The sequence below is a fragment of the Macrobrachium nipponense genome, chromosome 32, assembly GCF_015104395.2.
Source record: "Macrobrachium nipponense isolate FS-2020 chromosome 32, ASM1510439v2, whole genome shotgun sequence".
NCBI lineage: Eukaryota > Metazoa > Arthropoda > Malacostraca > Decapoda > Palaemonidae > Macrobrachium > Macrobrachium nipponense.
In genome coordinates, this window is record NC_061094.1 from 3,386,233 (window position 1) to 3,401,602 (window position 15,370).

Below are 15,370 nucleotides of genomic sequence, written 5' to 3' on the forward strand. Positions count from 1 at the left end.
GGAATTCTCTGTTGCATAGAAGGTGGTAGATGTCAATGGAATGGGGGGCAGACATCGGCCGAGCGTTTGGTAGCTTAATTGCTGGGCGTTTGGATGGAGGGGGTTGAAGGTGTCGGACCATCATTGTCCTCTTCATCTTCACTGTCTCTTACATATCTCACTCTGTATCCTCACCTTACGTTTCCTTCCATAAAAAAAATACAGGGGAAGTGCTAACACTTGACGGGTTGGGTCGGGCAAAAAGGCCTTGTGAAAAGTATTGAATCCTCGTGACGTCAATCCTCAGGCATGTCATCACTCCCATTGAATAATATCTTTTCAAGGTCTCATCACTACCATCACTATCCCAATCCAAAATGTCATGAACTTCATCAGTTTTCAGGCCCTTCCTTGACGATATTCGAAATCTGGAAAAATTGAAAAAAAGCACATTTCAGTTTTAAGACATTTGTGGCGAAATGTGGCAGCTCTGCATCACACCACCTACATCACTGGCAAGCGACACCAGATGGCTTTGTTACAAGGCAATTTCACAAAGTTACAAAAATAACAAAGAGAGAGGTGATGATAAATGTAAGAGTATACCAAAATCCATATCAAGAACAAGTTGAGTGATATGGGTACCCACCTGGTGACCAGCAAAACTTGAAAATTGCTCTGAAATTACGAAATTCTGCATCCGATTACAGCACGTCTGCTCACAGTCGAGGCACACAGAGAACTAATGCTGCGCACCTCAAGAACACTAACCCCATAGTTATTTTTAAAAATGCTGCGCCTTTTTACCTACCCATTAAGAGTACCAAAGGCGAAGAGAGGGGCGATCTCATCAAAAGCGTCCCTGACAAATTTTGCAGCACACAAAAAAACTCCTAACCAATCTACCCATCACATCCTTGGGAGTAGAGGGGCAATCCTCAATCTTCGAAGCAAGATCTCCGACTGTCCAGTGTAGAAAAACTCATAATTTCCAGGACCTTAAAGAGGATCTTAATCAAATGGGGAAAGCAAAGAACACTTTCTTGGAAGAAAAGAGCACCTTCACTGCCGAAAATGCTGCTCTGCAATTAGCATAGAAAAAAACTAGAGAAGTCTCCCTGGAGGGGAGGCAGAAACTCCCATGGAAGGGGGGGCTTCTCCATTTACGTGAAACCGGTACCTCTTGTTGATGAGCTTTGATTGTGAAAAGCAATAAAGCGTTGCCTGACTCCCTCCAGTCGATAACCAGTCTTCTACAATATGAAGAGACTTCTTTGAAGCTTTGGACAAAAACAACTTGGGAAGCAAAGGGTCCCACGTGCTTCCTTCTATCATAAAATCAAAGCAAGAGACCTGGGAGCTGCCACTGAAGTAATCTGGGTACATATCTAAGTGATACAGCAGAAGACTTGAATACGCTGATGTGGGAATAGTCTGCTTCCTGTTCTTCTTCCTCTGACAAAACAGGAGAAGGTTCTGCTGACTTAGGGGCTGATTGATTGCCCATCAAAAAAGAGCCTAGACTCTTCTAACTGTTTCATTGGAACAGATTATTATTTATCCTGAGTCAATGCAGTAGAAGTCATAGTCCCAAATGCCAGAAGTTGCAAGTGTCAAAATATTTGACACCAAAGGATCCATACTCATTGAAGCAAATGTTGTAAGAGAAGTCAAAGGAGCATTCAACTATTGTACAAGCGTCAAACATTCCGAAGGTGCCAAAATACGACAACCACCTTGAGGGTCTGAAATTTCTGCAAAAAAATTATCTCGAGCAGAAATAGAAGTGGTGACACTACAAGAAGGAAGGACATAGACCATGATCCCCATCCTAGGGCATCTTTACAGGAGGAGGGGAGAAATCTCCTGCAGTCACGTGCCTTTTCAATGGACACAAAACTCACGAACTTCCCCACTAAAGACACTCATGGGAGAGGAATCACTCTACTTCAACAGTAATAGGAGCAGCGAACGAAATGCCTTTCCAACGGTGTTCTGTTGAATCCTGTTGGCACGCTACAGGATCGACAGAGGAAGCAACTGCTTGTGGACAAACCCCACCATCTCCCTTGGACCTCCAGTATGCCTTCTCCCCAAGGCAGGGGAGTGGGTCAAGGACCTTCGTCTAGGAGAACTGGTGGTACATATGTAAGTGTTTACATAATAAAAATATGGAATGTTAGTCCATATATATAAAAGACCAGATTGCTTGCAGGAATGTGATCAGACTAGAGACGCTAAAAGAGACGTATACAATAATTATGTAGGCTAAGTTGACATGCCGTCATCTGTGGTCATTCATTTGTTTTGAAACAGTCCAAGCTCCCTGCTTGAGACAACTACCCCGACCTATAATTCAAACGGCCTACGTGATCTCTAGCGTGTCTCATTTGATTGTGTGTTCGTATGAAACTATGTCATTGTATGTATGTTCATATGTTCGAACTACTGTCTGTTCCTTCATAACTTGTAACAGAGATGGTAGACAAGGAGAACAGAGTTAGCTATCGTCATTAGAAGACCTGTACCTCTTTACCTAAGCTTTATCATGTAGAGGAATAGGATTAGCCATCATCATTGGCAGAAGCGATCAAGCTATCGTTATTAGAAGACTTGTACAATCATACCTGATCTTCACCATGTAAAACTACAGAAGAATATATAATTTTTTATACTTAGTGTTTTCTACAAGAACCTCCTCACCGAACCAACATGAGTTTAACACATCGTCGTAATAACCAACAAGATAATACCGACTTCGTAAGTGATTCTACAAACCCCCAGACACTCCATTGAAGATGGAAGTGCAATACCAACCGACTTAGCGTAAGATTATCGCTAGTCTAACATTACCTCATAGGGCGCCTTATCTTACAAGGCACAAGCCCTAATACATACAGCCACCCCCTCAGAAATCACTTCACTATTAATATTAGCCTTGACAGAAAAACCCAACTACATAACTGTATTGGCAAGAACCTCAAACTTTTTCTTAAACCTGGATTTGAGGCTGGCAATGGCGTCGCGAGAAACAACATGGGTAGCTGGTAAAGGAGTTAAAGAAGCTGGAGAAGGAGGAATCAAGATTGGGGATATGGGAAGAGGAGGAGGAGAAGAAAAAAACGGGACAAGCTAGATCTGCAGAAGAGGCTACATTAGCTTTACTTTCAGCTCTTAGATCTGTCTCCTTCATCTATCCTTACTAGTTTTATCAGAATGTGCAAGAAAAACCTCCATTGATAGTCACTCCAATCTTTACATTTGTCACAAGCCAATTCATGAGTACACTCAGGACCCCATTACCTCACATTTAATACTGGCTTAACCTTCACCTAGCCTTGCACCTCCTGTACAAAACTTAACACCTGAGGGGCTAGAATCTGACATAATGACCTAAATGCGACAACTATTTGCAGTTGAAGCTAACTAAAACATTAAAACAAACAACTAGTAAAAACACGAAGTGAGTACTTCACCAAATACGACAAGTGAAAAAAAACATCCAGCAGTGAAGAAAAGTGTGCACCGACCACTGAAGTTAACCAGGTGCTAGGAGAGAATGAATTGACCACACCTGGTCTGTTGTACCTGTTCCTCCCTCAGATGGCGGGAGATGACGTCACCTGCGTCAGCAATCGCGGCGCCACCACGAAAGTTTGAATCTTTTGTCTGCCGATTAGGGAAACTACAACTATATATTTGTTTGTTCAAACCAACTTAATTATATTTTTCTAATTTTTTTTATTTAAAAATTATAATTAAAGCTCACACAATATCGGAGCAGATAAGGAATAAAATCAGCTATAAATTCTTAGCATATTTATTAAAAAATACTTACATAAATTTACCGAGAACAAAGATACATCAACTTTTTATTTCTTTTTCTAATATATCTTCGCACTTACCTTTGCAAAATTACATTTACAACTGACATAAAATGCATGACCCAAAACCAACAGCAACCCCTTGGTTTATATATGAGCAAATTTATAAAAAGACATAATGTGAGAGAGTGTACATTTCCCCCTCTAAGTCAAAGATCACTATTAACTACAAGCTTTGCATGAGCCACTGAGTCTTGATTTTAACCAGTGTAAAATTTGCCATCATTGAATTTATGGGCTAAAGAAGTATTGGCACCTCTTTCCAAATTGATGGCGCTTAATATTGCTTCTCTACATGATCAATCCATCCACCACCCAAAACCTGTTATTACTACTCCTGAGAAGATATACATCCATTAAGAATTGATAAGTAATTTTTTAAATTAAGTGCTGAAATCTTTTGGTCCATTTGCGAGTTTAGAAACCTTGGCCAACTTCCACTCCCAAAGAAGGAGATGGAGCGAGTCAAGGTTGGATCATGACCTTCGGTCTTAACAATGGGATATTTGTTCTCGAGTGTTCGGGATCCTCTCCAGGTCACGTTTGTACATCTGCCACGCGCCGTGCCTGTGTGTGGCCATGTTAAAGAGTCATCTGTTGGGAGATGCAGTAGTGATGTTCCTGGTGGTTGTGGTTTGTTCTTGGTGGGAGTCTGTGCTTGGATGTCGGTCTTCCATAAGGTTAACACCTCTGTTTCAGATCGAAACGGCTCGCCTTGCATGGAATGCTATGCGTGGCCCAAGAGCAGCGGGAGTTGTTTCATAACGAGAGTGGGCATCGTAGGATTTCTACTCTTCCTTTGTGGGAGGGTTTTTAGTTTCCTCTTCCCGATGCTTCATCTGCTGCCATCACACCCCATGGTAGTGTTGTGCCTCTGTCCCCTTCCTTCGATTCATCGTTGGAGTATTGGAATGGAGCAGGCTGATTTTGTAATGCCCCCTTCTTCGGGAATTAATTTGATTCCTGAGAGGCAGGAGGCTTTTTCATCATTGTCTTTTATTGCAGATTTGGAGGCCTCCAAGATGCCGGTGCTTTGGAAGATGCTGGGGTCTCGGGGTTCATCCTTGGAGGGTTTGATGATGGACTTCATGGATCCTCCTCCTCCTCCGAGTCAGAGGGATCCGAGTCAGAGGGAAGCTGTGGCGTCAGCCCCACTACTGAAGTCACGAGGTCAGTCATTTTGTATCCCCTGCCCCTTTTGCTCTTGTTCCTTTAAACTGAGATGGGGGCCCCAGGGGCAGAGGTAAAGGGGGCTCGTCAGTGCTTTAGGTGCCTCGCCCTCTCCTGTGCCATGGGTGGGAAGGTGCCTGGTGGGCCATGGGCCAGGTGGCAGAGTTATGGGTTGGAAAAGTGGGTGGTAGATGTCCTCCGGGTGGGTACCTACTGCCATTAGACTTCTCTCCTCCCAGTTCAGACAAGCCTCAGCTCAGGAGGGCATATCCTCTAGAATCTTTGAAGTACCATCCCAGACAGGTTAGGTGGATTCACAGTTTTGGAGAGTAAGACTCTGGCTCAGTCATCATGCACTCCTTCCTGCTTGGAAGCTTTGCTGGAGCTACTCAGGATCCCAAGTCATTGTTTCAAACTTCCTTTGTTGGGGCACGTCCAGATTCTCAGAAGTTCTTTGGATCTTTGGAAGAAAGTGCAGAAGATGCTGGATAAGGATACAATACAGGAATTGTTTTGTGTCCGTCTCTGCGGTTTTTACAGTCACATCATCATAGTGCCCAAGGCGTTGGGAGGTTGGAGACCTTTGATCGACTTATCCACCTTGAATCACTTCATCAGGAAGACACGGTGCAAGACGTAGACCCCGCGTTCAATGTTGGCCTCTGTGTGGAAAAGAGACTTCATACTTCCAGATCCCTATTCATCCAATGTCCAGGATGTTCCTTCGCTTCTCTCTCGGGAACAAGGTCTTACAAGTTTCAAACCCTGTTAGCTAGAAAAAGGTAGCGAAATTGTCTTTAAAGAATGTCATATTTTTTCAATACCACCTTCATTGTTTTGATAAAATTGACCATATTCCTGTGAAGCAGTCCATTAGCCATGCCAGAAGGTCATTGGAGGTGGTTTAGAGGAAGTCCTGATGTCATATGAACCAACAATGTAATTTTAAATTTTGTAAAGGGAAAGGGAAAGAGTGCAATTGGGGAAAAGGGAAAAGACAATATGGTTACAGACAGTAACTGCTAGGGAGGTTCCTCACCTGGATATACACCCATACCCTCATTGCCTGTAGGGGTCATCAGTCTGACAAGATTGGACCCACCCAAAACTAAAGGCAACCATGTCTGGTACTCTAGTTTTTGAACCGGGGATTGAATCTGCATCCCATCCAGTTGTTTCAACCCTTCTTCACAGTTTAGAAGAACAACTTCTGGTAATCAAAATCAAAAATCGAAAATAGGTTGTTAATGAAAAATATTAAGTTAAGGTTAAAGGGGAGAAGTATTATAGTAAGGCAAAAGATTACGAAAAGTATTAATGTCCCATGCTGGTGTTTGAATCCACAGTAGAGACAGTAGACCTAACAGAGCAAACAGTAACTGCAGTGAATCCCTAGCACCCCCACTTCATTCAATGGGTTTGGATCTAGGAGGACCAGCGGATCACTGAGACAATAACATTGTTTCGATAGTGAAGGTGAAAGATTTACACCCTTTCCAAAAGAATAGTAGAGTATATTGGATTCATTAGCAGTAAATGTTTTGGTTAAAGATAAACATGGACGAGGATTTTGCTAGTTAATGTGGGTATCCGATTTCTGGACAAAATAATATCGCATTGGAAAAAAAAGTACTAGGGTTATATCCTCCCAGTAGCTTTCAGCAGAATGATTCACCTTGAATGTCGGATGTGATGCTGGATTACAATGAGGAATAGCTCAACTGTAATGAAACACCTTGAAGGACCATAATTACAATATATATTTTATTAACTGCAGAAATCTTGCTTTTGGGGGGGGAAAAACTTTGTATATTGGGGATAGTTTTTTTGAAGTAAAATTACAAAATTGGCTAGAAAATATTAGATTATTAATAATAGGGTCAGTCAAAGCCTACTAGTAGACAAAATTTCAAAATTTGGAACCAAATGTTATTAATGTAGTGTTTGGAAATTAAATTGGATGCTGGAAGAATTCCTTTCCAAGGTTACTAGAAGCCCCCCTACCATTTTTTTTATGAGAATGCAGAGAAGAACAGAAATCTTGATTAGTGCCAATCCTAACTTTAACATTGCCACAATTAAGGTGAAATTTTTTAAAGCACCCAGCATAAAGATGGGTAGATTAAGCCCTCATTTAATTAATAATGAAGTTTGATTTTAGTTTTAGACAGTTGCTTTTGCCTGCCAATATTTTTTGGAAGTCTGCTCATTATTATTCGTCTTTCCAAGTCACTCTTGAATCTTTAGTGATGCTCATAACCCCCTGATCCCAACTCCCTTAGACGAGGTGGGGGGCTTCAGGGATCCACTGCAGAGAGAGTATGCCCCTTTTAAAAACGCCCTACGGTACGGGGCCTCTACTGTGGATACCAACTGAAACATTGGGAGCCTTTCACTACCTTTTACCTCCCTCCTCCTTTACAATTTTTCCCCTTTCCCCTTCCTTTCTTCGTTTCGTTGACGAACCCTGGGCATGGTTTTGGAATATTTGAATTGACCTGCTTCTTTTAACCTTAGGATGGGGGTGGTAGTTTGGACGGCATGGCCACCTCCACCCGTAAAACTAGAGTAACCTGACGTGGTCGAGGCGAGGGACAAATTTTTAATGTCAAGCCGAATGCCACAGTGCTATGGTTCCCGATCTTTCATAGGACTGACGACCTTGGAAGGCACCTGTGTTGTATGGCGTATATCCAGGTGAGTGTCCCAGGGGCAGGTTACCACAGCGTAACAGTTATTGCTCCTCCCTCCTATTGGGCCTCCCTTGGGTGAGAGCGGGATCTGCATCCCTGGACGAAATATTTAAAACTTTATATATATGGTAACTCAAAACAACCAAAACAAAACCCTACGACTTCTGGGCATGGCAATGTGGTACTATTCTAAGGAAAACCCAGGTAATTGAAGAACAGTCTGGTATTAAAACTCTAATACCATACAAGCCGCAAAGAAAAAGCAAATTTAATTTGAATTGACCCAACCGTTGACGCACTTCGACTCCCTTTTATTTTGGGAGTGGAAGTTGGTCGAAGGTTCTTGACCTTGGAAAACTGATAATAACAAGAAAATATCTGCATTATTACAATTGGAAAATTTATTTGTTAAGTAGGGGCCACCCCAACCTCAGAAATGTCATTTAGACAAATTAAAAGACCAGGTGTGGTTTTAATAGACAAACCACTAACAAAAAACCAATCTGAAAACATTTTAACTATAAAGAAAACTTGATAATATAAAGGTAAACATAAGAAACAAAACATGACAAGTATGAACAGTGTACAGTGGTACTGTAGTACTTCCTAAAAGTAGGAAGGCAACCAATTGAAAAAAATTATTTTTGCTGGATTCCCTTAACAACAAAAAGGTACAACAAACGTGTCAAGATTGGCGAAATATATAGTTTAATCCAGGTAGACAATAAAAATAATGGAAAATACCATTGAGAATAGCAAAAATAAAATTTGAATGGCCAAGAACCTACCGTTTCCAAATTAAAATTAAAATCATTTGGGCCAAAACAGAGAACTTGAGGCCGTTATGTTTTCCAAAGCCACTACAGTGCCTAAAACTTGAGGTAAATATGGACCATACAGGGAAAAATTGCAGAAATAAATCTATATGTGGCGTATTTTGTATTCCGACGGGAAGGGCCACACCAACACCCCAGTGGAAGTGTTTGGTTTGAACCAAAATGTGTGAACTGTTGTCCAAAAATCACCATGCGTAGAATCTAAGGAGTGTATGTATTCTTTAATATACAAGCAACAGAATTAAAATTACTTCAGAGAGATTTTCAGGAATGCCAATTAGAAGAAGCCAAACTAAGTTAAGAGTTAAGAGTTAAGGGATGCATTGAGTACCCGCTAGGAAGCAATGTTTCTCTACTGCATTTGAGCTCAATGGAATGAACGAAAATGGAAGTCAAGTAACAAACCCCCAGTAGATAAATCAGAAAGAAAAAAATAACTTTACAACAAAACTAAGATAGCAAGAAACCAAGAAACATTGATGCCAGTATATATGTTTCAAATTTCATTTGAGATATATTAAGGGAAATGGGAAACAAACCAAGAAAATGATACATGTATCACCTGCAAAACATCAACGAGATAGTTAGGATGGTCTTGGTAAGCCATAAAGAATAAACAAAGAAAAAAAGGCCTTTAGAGAGAACTTATCCACCCAAAAACCCAAAAGCCAAAAACCAACAATTATTAGAGAGGTACTTCTGTTAAAGCAACCAAAGACCAAGGAATCCAAAAACCAAAAAAAGTACACAGACCAGAAAATGAAGAACATAACCTTTGTTTTCTCCTAAAGTAATAATAAACAAAGGAAATGGAATGAAACCTCCCAGAACAATATAAATGAAATTAGAGGAGGAACAACCCATAGGAACAAAAATGATTATTTGTAAGGGAGCAAGAAGATTACCAGCCCCATCACCGGTAATTTGGTGCACTACGGAGTCAAATGAAAAACAAAAGGAAGGACACATATAAAAACCACATGTGGAATGTAATGAATGTTTTCAGTAGAACTTATCCCACCAAAAGAAACAGAAACACTAAACAAAAGACAGTTTAACAAACACTATACGAAATTTTTAATAAAATGTAGAAGTACAAGAAACCACTAGTCCCCTAGAGACTCACAAAAAATGGCTGGTATGTTGCATTGGACATATAATGTCCGTATACGGGAAAAACCAAATAAATGTCCGTTAAACTAAAATTTTAGAAAAATTGCAATAGATAAACCATCAACAAGAAAGTAATAGGTTGAACACACTTAACATAATATTTTCAATAATTATATAATACAATGGACAACAAATAAATGGGTCTTCAGACCAGATTAACCAATTTGGGTAACGAATTACCAAACGCTGTTACTGAAAGAATACGAACCCAATGATATAATGTTTACCAACATGTTAATAAAACAGTATCAACAATTGGTAAATTATACCTTAGTTAACCTTACATCTAGATAAGAATGAAGAAATGAAATTTAGGTTACTGCTATATTATAACATAACAAACGTATGTTACGACAGGGTACCTGTTTAAACTTTGCTGACTTGCAAATATCAAGCATCAAAATACGAAGTCGAAAAAACGATAACTATGTACCTTTATAAACATATACCAACCAACCTAACAAAATTACGACATAGAAAACTTAACTTAAGATTTGGTTTGACTAATGCCAGAGAACCTACATTGATTAGTAGGGGATTTTTAATGCTCCCGAACCCGAACCGATGATGGGACTGTAACTGTTACAATCTCAAATAGAGCGAGGGAGTAAATTGAATAAGAGTTCATGGAGTCAAACCGACATGTGCCTGTTATAAAATGATGACGAAATTAGTACATATTTGTTTTTCAAAAACAACATGGAACATTTTCTTCAGTAAGCCTTACTCTTTTGTAACCAACAAATCATAGTTGAAAGAATATATTGGAAATATAGTTGATGACCTTGCCCCACCCAGGATCATTTACCCCAATATTTAATATCCTTATTACATAATAACCCTGCAAAACATGTTCCTCAACTACAACATTAAATAAAGCAGATTGGGGAAGAAATATGAAACTGCCCACGAGAAATAATCCAACCATTTTGAATAGTTTAAAGAACCACCTAAATTGAAACTAACAAAAATTCTCGTTGATTTCATTAAAAAGGCTTGCTGATCAAGCAATACCAAAGTCCAAAAAGCCCCATTCCAACAAAGCAGCAAAGTACGCCCTTGGGTGGTCTGATAAACCTAACAGAATTAATTAATATAAAACACTCAATAAGGAGAGGGAAACGGTTTAGATAATTTAAATAGAAAACCGTTTTTCAATAATAAAATAAATAAAACAACATTGCCAATATTTAGGAAAGGAAGCTTTACAAAAAATGACTCACTATTAAGATTTTTAAAGAAATCGATACATTAATAAACCTGTATACAACCAAAAGTATCTGCAAAATTTAAAAGGGAAGTCATTTCAAGGAAGGAAGAATAAGTTTCAATGGAGGAAACTATGTATCAGATCTATCTAATAATACTTCCCATAACAAAAGATAAAATGGGAAAAATTCAAACAAAAATAAATGGTACCGCCCAAGTTACCGACCTAGAACATGCCCATATTAGAAAAGATGGAAAACGAATACTTGATACCAAAAGAAATACAAGTAATATCAAATAGGAGAAAACGTTAGCTGAATGTAAGTAGGGCCGATACAAAAACTTTTAGATGAGGCACCTTCCGCAACCAAAGAAAATAATGAAGAAAACTAATAACAATAAATTTTGAAACACAAGAAGATATATATTATAATAGAAAAATTTAATATGGAAGAGTTGGAATATGGCTCTCTCGAACAGCAATAAATCTGCTCCTGGAGGTGACAATATTTCTTTGCTTTGAGATGATCGACCACTTAGCTCCGCTGGCAAAGTCATACTTATTACAATTTTATAATAATTTATGGCTTAGAAATTTATTTCCTGATGCATGGCGTAAAGCTATAATAATTCCTATTCCCAAACCTGGAAGGATCCTAGCAATATTAATAATTACAGACCAATATCTCTAACAAGTTGCTTATGCAAATTACTTGAAAAGATGGTAAATGCTCGACTAACATGGCACATTCGAGAAAACAAAATTTTAACTCCCACTCAGTTTGGGTCACAGAGTAACAGGTCCACATTGGATTCTCTCTCTATCCTAGAAGACCATATAGCAGAGGATTTGAACGAAAACAGATAACTGTGGCAGTCTTTTTTGACATAGAAAAGGCTTATGACACTACATGGAGTATCGTATTTTAAAAGCATTACAAACAACAACGTTCGTGGACATTTACCCATGTTTATCCAAAGTTTTCTAACAAATCGAAGTTTTCAGGTGAAAATTGATGATGCTTTGTCCAGAACATTCCCACTAGAAAATGGTGTTCCACAAGGGAGTGTCCTTAGTGGCACACTATTTACCTTAGCAATTAATGAAATTAATACAAATCTGCCCACCGAATTAAAAGCAACCTTTATATGGATGATTTTGCCATCTTCTATTCAGCATCTCGCATTAAACATGCAGAGCGCATCATTAACAAATCTATAATCAAAAATAGATGAATGGACCTCATCTGTAGGATTTAGATTGTCCATAAGTAAACTCAAGCAGTAATATTTTATGATAAAAGATGGAAGAAAGGTGAAGAAATAGATTTGAAAATCAGAAATCAAAGTATACAAATTGGCCAGACTGCAAAATTTTTAGGTTTAGTATTTGATACTCACTTGAACTGGAAAGCCCACATAACATATGTGAAGTCAAAATGTAAAAAAGCATTGAATCTAATTAGAAAATTATCACAAACACTATTGGGGAGCTGATAGACAAACCCTTACACATTACTATATAAACGCAAACAGTGTTGTCTAATCATTGACTACGGAAGTGAAATATACGGCTCGGCTTTCAAACGCAGTACTGAAAATGTTGAACAGCCCAATTAACATAATGAAGGACCTTAGAATATGTACAGGAGCTTTTAAATCATCACCAACCTCCTCTTTACAGGTAGAATGTGGTGAACTACCTCTCTCTCTCCATAGAGAGTTAGTAACAATGAAAAGTGCCCTAAGAATTCCATCAAGTGTTCACCAACCAAAAAATTATTTGAACTAAGGGATGTATTTATTAACAATCATTCACCACCTTTTCCAATTAGATCAAGAAGATTGTTTGAGTCACTAAATATAAATATCCAACTACCTCCAATAGTAAAACTACCTCCTCCTTGGATTATGAATAAAATAAACATTTGCACAAAATTAAAATTTCTATCAAAAAAGTATTCCTATACCCCAGAACATCAGAAACAACATACAATAGAGCACATAAACCAAAAAGGTCCACATTATGCAATATATACAGATGGATCCAAGTCAGAATACGGAGTGTGGGATATGATGCAGTGTCCCAGGATAAAACATGCCAGTTTTTCTCGCTTCCCAATAATGCTTCAGTATTTACAGCAGAGTTATGTGCAATAACATTGGCCATAAGAATAATCAAAGAACACTCCCTTAACAATTTCGTGATTTATAGCGACTCTAGAAGCGCTATAGAAGCCATTAATAGTTATAATCCCAAAAATAATATTGTGCAACAGATAAAGTTTTTACTCTATAATATTTATAGAAAAGGGAAAAAATATTGAAATATGTTGGATCCCTGCCCATGTCGGAATAAAAGGAAACGAAGAAGCTGATAAAGCAGCCAAGGAGGCAGTCCACATGATGAGAACAGATGTAAAAATCCCTGTTAGTGACACTGTAGCTTATTTAAAAACAAGAATTGTAAATAAATGGCAAAATATATGGAACGAAGAACCTGAAAGTAATAAATTAAAACAATAAAACCTGACATTACGAAATGGAGCTCCATATATCAGAAGAAAGACACACACAGTAATCCTGACACGTTTACGTATAGGCCACACTCGTCTAACACATGGGCACTTAATGAGCAGCCCATCTGACCCTGCTCCAGAGTGCTCAGAGTGCAAGGAATTGATAACTGTCGGACATATATTGTGTCATTGTCCAAAGTATGACCAGCAGAGACTGTCAACTTTTGGAAGTAAAGCATTAAAAGATATTTTTGTCAGAATCTTTCACATTTTCAGTCATTCCGATAATGACGTTTCTCAAAAACACTGATTTAATTGATAAAATATAAAAATAAGTATATATACAAAAACCTCAGAGCAATGAATGAATTTTAGATCAAATTTTTAAGTTTCTGGACTATTTGTTAATTTTAATAAAATTTTTAGTATGTATGGAAATGTGAGTAAATGTATTTAATGCCTGTTTTTGTATTCTAGTATGAAAGCATATGCCTCTGTGCATTTTTTTACCTAATTTTAATTTATTAGTATTATCTATATGACCTATTTGGTCCCAGTTTCTGGCCTTTGGCCTAGACCTGGCATTTTATCAATCCTTCGGGCCAGCCCTATGAGAGCTGAAAATCAGCTCAGTGGTCTGGTTAAACTATTCTTATAATAATAATAATAATATGATGCTCATAATTCGTAGTTCCCAGTTGTGCTTAACTTCAAGGCTTGTTGTTTACTAACTGACAATATTTGCTTAATAGTATTTTATAATAAACTTGAAGGGTTTTGCGATATCAGTAGTTCCCCAGGTTATACTTAACATTGGGATTCTTTCCAGTTTTATAGGAATACATTTATGAGGATCTACTTCTAATGGGTATTACTCTGCCGATAATGATGTCACATTATAAAGCACAGAGAGGCTATGAAAAGTGCCCTTATTTTAAAGGATATTTTATTTTAAAAAAATTAATATACATATTGAAAGATATTTTTAAAATTGATTTTGTAAACAGTATTCCAATAGACTGTATGATGGTTTATATCTGCTCACGCCACTACCTGGTGATGTAACTTAGGAATTTTACTCAAGTTTATGATAACAACAGACATAATTTGGCTTGTTTTTTAATATTTTTATTAATTTGTTGTAATAATGAGGCTTGTTTTTTCAATATTTTTGTTATTTTATTAATTTTTTGTAATAATTAGGTTTGATTTTAAATGTTTTATTATTAGCAACAATAAAGGGATTTTGACGAAGGAAAAATCTATTTCTGGGGAGAGACCTGTGTCGCCCGGTGAAATGGATCCTGCTATCCACTTTCCTGATATAAATGGTTTCTAAATATACCAGAGAAAGTTTGCATTGGTATGCAGAGGTTACTCACCCTCGCGGCGAGCACCCGAAGGGTGTGTGTATAAAGTTCAGGGCGTGTGGAAGCCACCATTCACAGGTCTCCTGCCATTTAGAGTATTCCTTCTCAAAACCCATATATGGGGTGAGCCGAGCCAACGGCCACACCCACACTGCCTCTGTACTGCCGCTACTAACGCCCGACGCGAGCGCTATCTATCAATCCGTGCGTTGTTAGATACCTTTCCTGGCTTGGATAGGTGTAGGGAAGGGAAGGCTTATGATAGGGGTCGGGTTCACCGGGCGACACAGGTCTCTCCCCAGAAATAGATTTTTCCTTCGTCAAAATCCCTTTTCTAGGTCGACAAGTGTTCGCCGGTGAAATTTTACCAGAGAATACCATCCAAGCCAATGAGTAAAGTAAACTTAAGGGGGAAAATGAAAATGGAATTCATTCAAAAATAAGTTTACTTAATGTAAAAGACTTCCGTAACAAAAGAAACTTAACCTATTAATACTTAATAGCTAAGACTTAAGTTATGGCTTAGAATTAAATATG